General features: G+C 40.6%; 1 protein-coding gene across 2 annotated transcripts in view; it reads left to right on the forward strand.

The window, feature by feature from the left end:
• The first annotated feature begins 9,995 nt into the window (after nt 1-9,995).
• ZNF24 (zinc finger protein 24) overlaps nt 9,996-11,172 on the forward strand; it is an 11,945-nt gene continuing 10,768 nt past the window's right edge. The window contains exon 1 of one of the 2 annotated variants that reach the window (XM_049620201.1): nt 9,996-10,068. The gene's annotated coding sequence lies outside the window, so the exon portion shown is untranslated. Of the gene's footprint in view, nt 10,069-10,310; nt 10,798-11,172 lie in introns of those variants that run through there. The other variant, XM_049620203.1, reaches the window with a different exon arrangement.

Below are 11,172 nucleotides of genomic sequence, written 5' to 3' on the forward strand. Positions count from 1 at the left end.
TGGAAATTTCACAGCTGAAAAAATACGACAACCAAAATATTCACTGGATGAGGTCAGCGGAAGAATGCAACTGACAGATGAAATAGACCAGCAGAAATTACCCAATGTAAACAACAGGGAGAATAACAGATTGAAAAACAAAATCCTTAATGAACGTGGGCACAAAAATCCTCAACATATGTTATCAAATTGAATTCAGCAATGTATAAAAACAATAAAACACCTGGAATGAGTGGGATTTACCCCAGGACTATCTGGTTGACCCTGTATTCAAAAATTAAAGTAATCCACCAGATTAGTAAATTTCAAAAAGAAAAACCACATTGTCATATCAGTTGATGCAGAAGAAGTATTTGAGAAAATTCAGCATCCATTTATGTTACAAATAGAAGGTAATTTCCCCAGACTGATAAAGCGCATCTGTTAAAAACCTAGAGTTCACCACACACCAACTAGAATGGCCAAAATGTGAAACACCAACAACACCAAATGCTGGTGAAGGTATGGAGCAACAGGAACTCAGTCGTTGGTGGGAACGCAAAATGGTACAGATACTTTGGAAGGCATTTGGCAGTTTCTTACAAAACCAAACATACTCTCACCATATGATTCAGCAATCATGCTCCTCAGTATTTATCCAAAGAGGTTGAAAATGTATGTCCACACAAAAACCTGCACATGGATGTTTGTAGCAGCTTTATTCATAATTGCCAAAACTTGGAAGCAACCAAGGTATCCCTTCAGTAGGTGAATAAATGCATAAACTGTGGTACACCCAGACAATGGAATATTATTCAGTGCTAAAAATAAATGAGCTCTCAAGCCATGAAGACACATGGTGAAACCTTAAGTGCATAAGACTAAATAAAAGAAGTCCATCTGTAAAGATTACATATATATGATTCCACTATATAGTGGACTTTCTGGAAAAGACAAAACTATGGAGACAAAAAGATCAGTAGTTGCTGGTGTAGGGGAGATGAAATAGGCAAAGTACAGAGGATTTTTAGGGCAGTTAAAATACTCTGTATATAGATATCATAATGATGGATATGTCATTATACACTTGTCCAGACTCATAGAATGTACAATACCAAGAGTGAACCCCAAGGTACACCATGGACTTTGAGTGATTATGATGTGTCAATATAGGTTCGTCCTTGGTAAAAAAATGTACCATTCTGGTGAGTGGTGTCGACAATGGGGAAGGCTATGCATGTGTGGAGGTTGGGGGTATATGGAAAACCTCTCTACCTCCTTCTCAATGTGGTTGTAAACCTAAAACTGCTCTAAAAATATATAAAGTCTCAAAACAAAACAAAAAACATAGTCATTATCATACTTAGTTATGAAAGACTGAATCCCTTTCCCCCTAAGACTGGGAACAAAGAAAGTTTGTCCACTCTTTCCATTCCTACACAGCATTGTGCTGGAAGTCCTAGTCAGTGCAATAAGGCAAGAAAAAGAAGAGTAATACAGTTTAGAAGTTAAGAAATAAACTTTCTCTATTTGTGGATAACATGATTATCCACAGAGAAAATTCCACTGAATCTATTAAAAAAGCTCCTAATAGAATTGTGATGGTTAACTTTACTGGGTTAAGGGATGCCCAGATAGCTGATAAAACATTATTTCTGAGTGTGTCTGTAAGGGTATCTCTAGATGAGATTAGCATTTGTGTCAGTAGACTGAGGAAAGAGTTCACCCTCACCAATTATGGGTGGGTATTATCCAATCCCTTGAGAGTCTGAACAGAACTAAAAAGGCAAAGGAAGGGCACATTTGCTCTCTTTGCTTCAACTGAGACATCCATTTCTCCTGCCTCTAGTACAGCAACCAGACGAAAGTATATCACCAGCTTTCCTGGTTCTTCAGTTTGCAGACAACAGACTGTGGGACTTCTCAGCCTCCATGACTGCATGAGCCAATTCCTCTAATAAATCTCTTTATATATATGTTATAAATTGATCCTATTTCTGTTTCTCTGGAGAACCTTGACTAATACAGGAGTTTGTTAAGGTTGTAGGATAAAAGTCAATACTCAAAAATCAATTGCAGTTGATCCTTGAACAATGTGGGGTTAGGGGCACCAAACTACCTGCACAGTCAAAAATCCACATATAGGGGTGCCCGGGTGGCTCAGTTGGTTAAGCATCCGACTTTGGCTCAGGCCATGATCTCACGGTTTGTGGGTTTGAGCCCTGCATCAGGCTCTGTGCTGACAGCTCAGCCTGCTTCAGATTCTGTGTCTCTCCCTCTCTCTGCCCCTCCCACGCTCATGCTCTGTCTCTCTCTCTCTTAATAATAAATAAACATTAAAAAAAATTTTTTAAATCCATATATAATTTTTGACTCTCCAAAAATGTAACTACTAATAGCCTATCTCTGACTAGAAGAATTACCTATAATGTAGTCAACTAACACAAATTTATACATTATATACTGTATTCTTATAATAAAGTAAGCTAGAGAAAAAATGGTATTAAGAAAATCATAGGAAAGAGAAAATACATGTACAGTACTGTGCTGTATTTATTCATTTTTAATCCCCGTGTAAGCAGATCCACACAGTTCAAATGCATGTTGTCAATGGTCAGCTGTATATTTATAAATATTGGCCATGTACAACTAGATATTTTAACATATCATTTTAGATAGCTCCAAAAACCAGTTGGTGCTCAGGAATAAATTGAACAAAATATGGGAAGGATCTGTACACTGAAATCTACAAAGTGCTGATGAATAAAATCTAAGAAGATCAAGCATAGGAAATATAGTCAACACTATCATAATAAGTTTGTATGACACTAGATGGTAACTACATTTATCAAAGTGAGCATTTCATCATGTATATAATTGTTGAATCACTATGTTATACACCTGAAACTAATATACTGTATATCAACTACACTTTAATTAAAAATAAAAATTTTTTAAATCAAAGATCAAAACGAATGGTGAGATATCATGTATTGATTGATGGATTCAATATAATTAACATGCCAATTGTCCATAAGTTGATCAATAGATTTAATGTAATTCTGATAGAAATTCCAGTAGGATATTTTTGTAGATATATATAGACAACTAATTCTAAAAGTTATATGGAATGCTAAATATCTGAAATAATTTTGAAAAAAAAACAAAGTTGGAGGATTCATGCTACCAGATTTTTAACAATTATGATAAAGCTATCGTAATCAAGGTTATGGTATTAGCAAAGAGACACATAGATTAGTATAATAGGCTAGAGAGTTTGGAAATAGACCCACAAAAATATGGCTGATTGATTTTTTATAAAGATGCAAAGGCAATTGAAACAAACTTCTTATCAAATAGAATAACTGAACATCTATATGCAAACCCTCTCCCCACGTAAACCCCCAACTTATAATTCATACATTATACAAAAATTAATACACAATAAATCATGTACCTAATATTAAATATAAAAATATAAAACTTTTTAGAAGAAAACATGAGAGACTCTTCATGTCCTGGTGTTATGTATTCTTAGTTATGACACCAAAAGTACTGTGAAAGACAACAATGGATGAATTGGAGTTCAAAATTAACATTTTTCTCTGTAAAACATACTACTAAGAATAAAATTCAAGCTACAGACTGGGAGAAGATTTGCAAGTGATAAGACAAAAGACTTTTATCTAGAATATATATAGAACTTCAAAAATTTATCAGTAAAAAATTTTTTTTAAAAGAGGTGGATTGGGAGTGGGGGTACTTGAACAGACACTTCACAGAAGAGTATTTATGGATGGCAAACAAGCAAATGAAAAGTTTCTACACATTATTAAACTTTAGGGAAATGCAAATTAAAACTATGATGGGTGGCATCCAAGGGTGGCTCAGTCAGTTAAGTGTCCCCCTCTTGATCTCAGTTCAGGTCTTGATCTCATGGTCATAAGTTCAAGCCCTGCTTTGGGCTCAGCGCTGGTCATGAAGCCTACTTTAAAAAAATAAATAAAAAGTAAAACCATGATGAGATATGACCACATACATATTAGAATGGCTAAACAACAACAAAAGATAACACCAAGTGCTGATGAATATGTGGAGCATGTGAAACACTCATACATTTTCTCTAGGGACAGAGAATCTCCTTTAACTTAATTAATCTCCTTTAACTCATTACAATGTTTAAACATAGATGTCAACATATTTGCAGTTGCACATTTTACATATTGGTCACCAACATTATTCTCTAGGTAGATTTTCTAGGGAGGGGGAAAAAGCCATATATAAAAAATACATTATACATATTATACATATATATGATTTTTATGTATATAATTTTTTAATGCTTATTTTCCAGATTCATATTTTATGTGTCATATATTGTTGATTCTGGCTCAATGCCTCTTTTTTATTTTATTTATTTATTTTTTTAAATTTTTTAACGTTTTATTTATTTTTGAGACAGGGAGAGACAGAGCATGAACAGGGGAGGGTCAGAGAGAGGGAGACACAGAATCTGAAACAGGCTCCAGGCTCTGAGCTGTCAGCACAGAGCCCGACGCAGGGCTCGAACCCACGGACCGCGAGATCATGACCTGAGCTGAAGTCGGCCGCTCAACCGACTGAGCCACCCAGGCGCCCCTCAATGCTTCTTTTTTAAAAAAAAAGTTAAAATTCAATTTATTGAAACTAAAAAAAGAAAAAGGTCAGATGTATTAGCTTCAGCTGCTATAACAAAATAACATAGACTGTGTGGCATAAATAACAGGAATTTATTTCTTACAGTTCTGGAGGTTGGGAAGTCCAAGATCAAGATGCCAGCTGATTTGGTTCTCTGTGAGGGTTCTTTTCCTGACTTCCAGATGACCACTTTCTCATAGTGCCCTCACATGGTGGGGAGAGAGAGAGAGAGGAAGCAAGCTCTCTCCATTTCTTCTTTTAAGTGCACTAATCCCATTATGAGTACCCCACCCTCATAACCTTATCTAAACCCATTTACTTCCTGAAGGGCCCATCTTCAAATACCATCACATTGGGGGTTAGGGCTTCAACATGTGAATTTTGGGGCTGGGCACAAACATTCAGTCCATAATACCATATGATCCAGCAGTCTCTTTTCTAGATATTTACTCTGGAGAGATAGAAACTTACGTACATACAAAAGCCTACCCATGAGTATTTATAGTAGTTCTATTCATAACTGCCCAAATCCAGAAATAACCCAAAAGTCCTTCAATGGTTGAATGGATAAGCAAACTGTAATACCTACAGTAAAATATTACTCAGCTACACTCAGCAATTAAAAACTACTGAGACATGCGATAACAGATGAATTTCAAAGGCATAATGCTGAATGAAAGATATGTAAAAGGTGACATACTTTATAAGTCCATTTATATTACACTCTGGAAAAGTCAAAACTGTTTTGATGGATAATAAATTAGTTGTTGTTTGGGTTGGGGATGTAGGACAGTTGTGAGTGCATCTTGAGGAAGTTGTATGGAATAATGGAACTATTCTGTATCATGATTTGGGTGGTAGTTCCACAAATGTATACATATGTTAAAACTCATAGAGCTATATGCCACAACAAAAGCCAATTTTACTGTATATTAATTTTTTTTTAAAAGAACTTCATGAAATAGACAACAAATAATTGAGCAAATAACGCCAAAAGTTGATTCTTTGAAGAATTAATAAAATTGATGAACTGGAAGCCAACTGATAAAGAAAAACAACCCCCAAATTACCAAGTTTAGGAATGAAAGAGGGGATATCACTACTGGTCCAATAGATATTAAAAGAATATTAAAGAAATATTATGAACAACTTTATGCCAATAAATTTGATAACTTACATGAATTAGATACATTTGTTGAGCAACACAAATTACTTCCTCTTACATCTCATTGACCAGAACTGAATCATATGGCCATTCCTAGCTGCCAGGGAGGTGAAGTGAATATCTGGCAAAGAGAAACAGAATGGTCATGGATGGCTTAATTCAATCACTGCATATGTCTGGGCAGAGTGTTGTCCCCCTCCAGTAAAAAAAAATGGGGTGTATTAGAAGTAATAGGGAGTGCTTTATGTAAGAAGTTAACAATGCCTGCTATAGGCTTTTAGCCACTTGCAATCAAAAGACTCCTGGTGCAGTGCCCTTATTGGCTAAAATGCAATCTTTAACCAGTGTATTTTATTTTATTTTTGAGGGGGGGGTGGGCAAGAGAGGGGCAGAAGAAGAGGGAGAGAGAGAATCTTAAGCAGGCTCCACGCCTAGCATGGAGCTGGAGTGGGGACTCAATCTCATAACTGTGAGACATTTAACCCACTGAGACACCCAGGCACCCCTAACCAGTGTATTTTAAATGCCCAGAGGGATAAGCATTTTTTAAAAATGAGGCACCTGGGTGGCTTAGTCGGTTAAGCATCCAACTCTTGATTTTGGCTCAGGTCATAATCTCACAGTTCCATGGGATTGAGCCCCTGTCCAGCTCTTTGCTGGCAGCATGGACCCTGCTTGGGATTCTCTCTCTCCCTCTCTCTACTCCTCTTCCACTCACATTCTCTCTTTCTCACTCTGTCTCAAAATAAATAAATAAACATTACAAAAATAAATGCCCAGAGGGAAATACTTTTGAGCTGAAGGGAAGGACTGAGAGCTTCAAAATAAGTGTTAGACAAAAGCCTAGAAAAGATCTTTTTTTTTTTTTTGGTTGATTTATTTAAGTAATCTCTGTACCCAATATGGGACACAACCCTGAGATCAAGAGTTGCATGCTCTACCAACTGAGCCAGCCAAGTGCCCATAAAAAGGGTTATTATTGAACAAAATCTGATTAACACTACATTTGAATGTCCGTGATTTCTTTCCAATGTGAAAACTTCTCTTACTTTGCTTCCTCCATCTTTGTGTGCCTCCTCCCTTCCCTTTCAGCACACTGTCTCATGTAGGTGTCCCTCCTCTTGCCATATTTTGCTTTCACTGTTCTACTTCATTAAAAAAATGTTTATTTATTCGTTATGAGAGAGAGAGTGGGAGGAGGCAGAGAGAGAGAGAGAGAGAGAGAGAGAGAGAGAGAGAGAGAGAATCCCAAGCAGGCTCCATGCTGATAGTGCAGAGCCCAATGTGGGGCTCAAACTCACAAAATATGAGACCATGACCTGAGCCAAAACCGGGAATTGGCCGCTTCACCGACTGAGCCACCTAGGCTCCCCTACTGTGTTACTTCTACATTGCCTTATAAATACTTGTTTTCTTGCTTATATCCTAAACAAGACAGTAATGTTAAAGGAAGGAATCATGACCTCATTGTAGTCACGTCTAGGTCTCTAGAACCCAGGTAGTATCTATCTGGTTCTTGTGTTTGTTTCTTTACCATTAGTTAATGAATGAGATGCTTTCAAACAAGGTCAACCGATTTGGCTGGTAGAGAAACAATGAGCCTTCTTTAAGTTTAGACAGATCAGTACTTGCAAAGACAGTCAAATCGAGAGTAGCCAAGAGGTACCAACTCCCCATGAGCTTTTGTCTCACACCAAAAGGATAACAAAAGGAGTCAGATGACTTCAACATGAGATATGGAATACCTTGTTGCTGAGGAGCTAAAACCCTGCTGTATTTAAGGCTGTTTATAGTCTGCAGCTGTACTCGAGGCAGGTGAGGCAGAAAGCCTCATCACCACCCAGGAAGCAATGAAGACCTGTCTCACAACAGCCTTCTTGGAAGACAGACACCTGAGTGGCAAATGGCCTTACTGCAGCTCCTCGCAAGCTTCTCATGCTCTCACCTTCTGGGAGGATCACAAGGTGTTCTGCCAAGACTCAAATCAGCTGCAGTTCAAGCCTCACCTACGTGACCTATGTTGCTGGTTGTCCAGCGCTGGCATGGAGCTATTCCCTACACTCAGGTTTCTCAGAGGAATGTGATGCTCTATCTTGACTATATCTTTAAGATGGCAACAGGGGCCACCATTCAGGAAAGAGCCCACACAATGGGGCTCAGAAGGATGGTATTTCAAAGTGGGTGTTATGGGTCACTGGCCTCAAAATTAGAGATTTTGACATTAGAGGCTTAGAAATTAGAGTAAATTAGAAAGGGAAACCTCATTGTGGTTTCCATTTACCCGTAGAATTAGGAATAACAGAACGAATCCCAGGCAAAGAGTTTTATAAAATTTTACAACACTTTCTGCTTCCCCAATTATTTCTGTTCGATGTTGTTAAGCTTTTTTGTCCTCTAACATTAATTATATGTAAAAACTCTCAAAGCAAAATAAAATAAATAAAAAATGCCTTGAGCTAGCTTTTAGGGTCACAAAAGAAGGAAAGTTTGGGAAGAGCAGACAGGCAGCTTGGTGGCAGTAGTCAAGTAGGAAAGTAAAATGGCTGGATTTCTGTGGCCTCCTAAATGGAGAGAAGAGGCACCAGAGTTAGTAGGCATGCCGGGGAGACAAAGTTCCAGTCCGAGTGTAAAGCAGTACTATACCGTCAACAGCTTGCTCACTTGCTCTCTCATTCGCGAAGCCAGTGGAGGCTGAGGGCCCTTTATGAAGTCCTGAATGAGGCAGAAAGCTGAAGCCTGAGAATCCTGGAATGCTTCTGGAAGGCTGGACCTGTGCTTTGAACATAGACCTTAAACAACAGGGCTCTTTTGTGTGGTTTCTGATGCGTGACATGTGACCTGGCAAAAGCAGCAACGTGACCAGTCCACAATTCATTCGTTTATTCAACAAATATTTATTGAGTTCTCCATGTACCAGCCAGTCAGCATCCTAGAACTAGGGAGGATACTGTGGTGTACAAGACAAACAAGGTCCCTGCCTTTATGGAACTTACAGACAAAAAAAAAAAAAAAAAAAAAAAAAGGAAAGAAAAAAGAAAAAGAAAAAAACAGGAGAATAAATAAATGAGATCACTCTACTGTGCCATGAAGGGTGGAGAGACTTTCACTGAGACTAGGAATCTGGGGTCACAATGAACCTAAGAACTGAGGTCAGAGTGGGGAGGCAGGGAACAGACCACAGAGGCCTTGCAGGCCAATGTAAGGAGTTTTTATGTCATACTTAAGACAGTGGGGATCCATTGAAGGTCTTGAAATAGGGAAATGAAGTGGGCTGGTTTACTTTTGGTTTTTTTAACATTTATTTATTTTCAAGAGAGAGAGAGAGAGACAGAGCACAAGTTGGGGAAGGGCAGAGAGAGAATGAGATGCAGAATGCGAAGCAGGCTCCAGGCTCTGAGCTGTCAGCACAGACCCCGATGCAGGGCTGGAACTCACATACCTAGCGATCATGATCCGAGCCTAAGTCGGACACTTAACCGACTGAGCCACCCAGGTGCCCCTGATTTACTTTCTAAATGATACCTTCAGCAGCTGTTTTGTGGTATAAAATGTCAAGCCCGAAGTCAGAAGAGGACCATGAATTCTGCAAATTCACTGAGATCACTGCCAAAACTCTTCATTAAGAGTCTCCTCTCGTTTCCCTGATAGATAATTTTGTCAAAATAAAGTAGTGTAACATGTAGTGGGAGCCAAATCTTGTTTCCCCCTTACTAGTTATGAGCTGTAGGCAAGTTACTTACTTGTGCCTCAATTATCTATCTCAGCTGTGAGATGGGGATAATAAAAGTTCCTACCATGATACAGTTGTTGTGAAAATGACAATATATGTGGCTGGTACAACGTAGTAAGCATTCATAAATACTAGCCTTTATTACTTCTTTCAGAGGGCTACTGCGAGGATCACATGAGATAATAACTCCTGTGACACGGGTTATGAATCCGTAAAGACTATCTTAATGGCAGAATTCTCCCTTTCTTTTCCTTGTCTCTTAAACGGAACACAGAACTCTGGGCTATCCGAGGAGAGGCGCCAGGCCAAGCGCAGTCTCAAAGCGGTCATTGTCGTCGCACCGCCCCTCCCCCGCCCGGAGCCCATCTCCATGGCAACGCGGGGCTTCGCCTCTCCCCGCCTCCTGGGACCCGCAGACCGGAAGCAGTCCGTGCCGGGGGCTTCTGGGAAACAGCTTGTGAGCGGCGTTTCTGCGTCTGCTTTGGACAGCGAAGCTGCTGCGGATCCCGAGTCGGAGGTTTGCGAGAGAATGGGGGAAGGGCGTGAGGGGGACGCTGGGCTAAGGGGCTGCAGTCCTTTTGGTAGGAGACAGAAAAGAAGCCTGGCGGGGACCTTCCTCGGCTTGCCGGGAGGCGCGGACAGGCCGCTGTCTCCGTATACAGCAGTTGGGGGTCTGGTAGAGGTAGATGGAAAGCCAGATTGGGCTTTCAGTACCATCGGAGAGTCCTCCATCCCATGTGTCCTCCGCGACCCTCTCCTTTCCCCCCTCCCCCCTCGGCCGGTTTTGTTCTATTTCGAGGCCTGGCGTCTCGCGGAGGGTTCTGGGACTCATTTTGGGCGGAGGTGGGAGAGGGCGGGCCTTGCGCGGGGGCTGTCGGGGCTTGTAGTACCGCCGGACGCGGGCGGAAGTGCCGTGGCCCCGACGTTGTTGGGGCAGTGTGGCCTTCGGTCATCCGAAATCCGTCGCGGCCCCGACGTTGTTGGGGCAGTGTGGCCTTCCGTCATCCGAAATCCGCCGCTGCTAGTGCGGCGAAGAGGGGCTGGGGGACGTCGGGGCGGGGTTTGCAGCGGAACTCTGCCGGAGTGAGGCGAGGAGATCACCTGGGACTCGGCTCCCCGCCCAAACACTAGGGATCGCGGGCCTGCCCACCTTGTATCTCCTTCACGGCCCAAGGGCCGGCTGCAGTAAGAGAACGTAAAAGGAAGATAAATTTCTTTTCTATAGAATGATTGAGCCTTTGATAAGGTAGGATCCTGGAATAGGAACCAACTCATCTGTTGGCTAAACCCTATTTAGAAGGCCGCCACACTCCAGAGTACTTAATTAAACCTGTCTGCATTACTTGTCTGTGATAAGGTCTTTTGTGATAACTAGACTCGTGAGGGTTACAAGAAGTTTTTTGAAACCATTGGTTTTCAGATTCTGGCCCTCAGTAGATACATTGAGTAGCTGCGTGGTTCATTCCTAGTATGTGTTGTAAACAATGGCATGGGCATGACTGTGCAAATACAAGGAAAGGATCAGAAATAGCACAAGATTTCCCTGAAGGTAGAAGCTGGGGAAACAGTGAGTCATCCAGTGAGCGATGATGACTCTGGGCCACTGCAAGAAGTTAAGATG

Source organism: Panthera uncia (genome assembly GCF_023721935.1).
Source record: "Panthera uncia isolate 11264 chromosome D3 unlocalized genomic scaffold, Puncia_PCG_1.0 HiC_scaffold_8, whole genome shotgun sequence".
Lineage (NCBI taxonomy): Eukaryota > Metazoa > Chordata > Mammalia > Carnivora > Felidae > Panthera > Panthera uncia.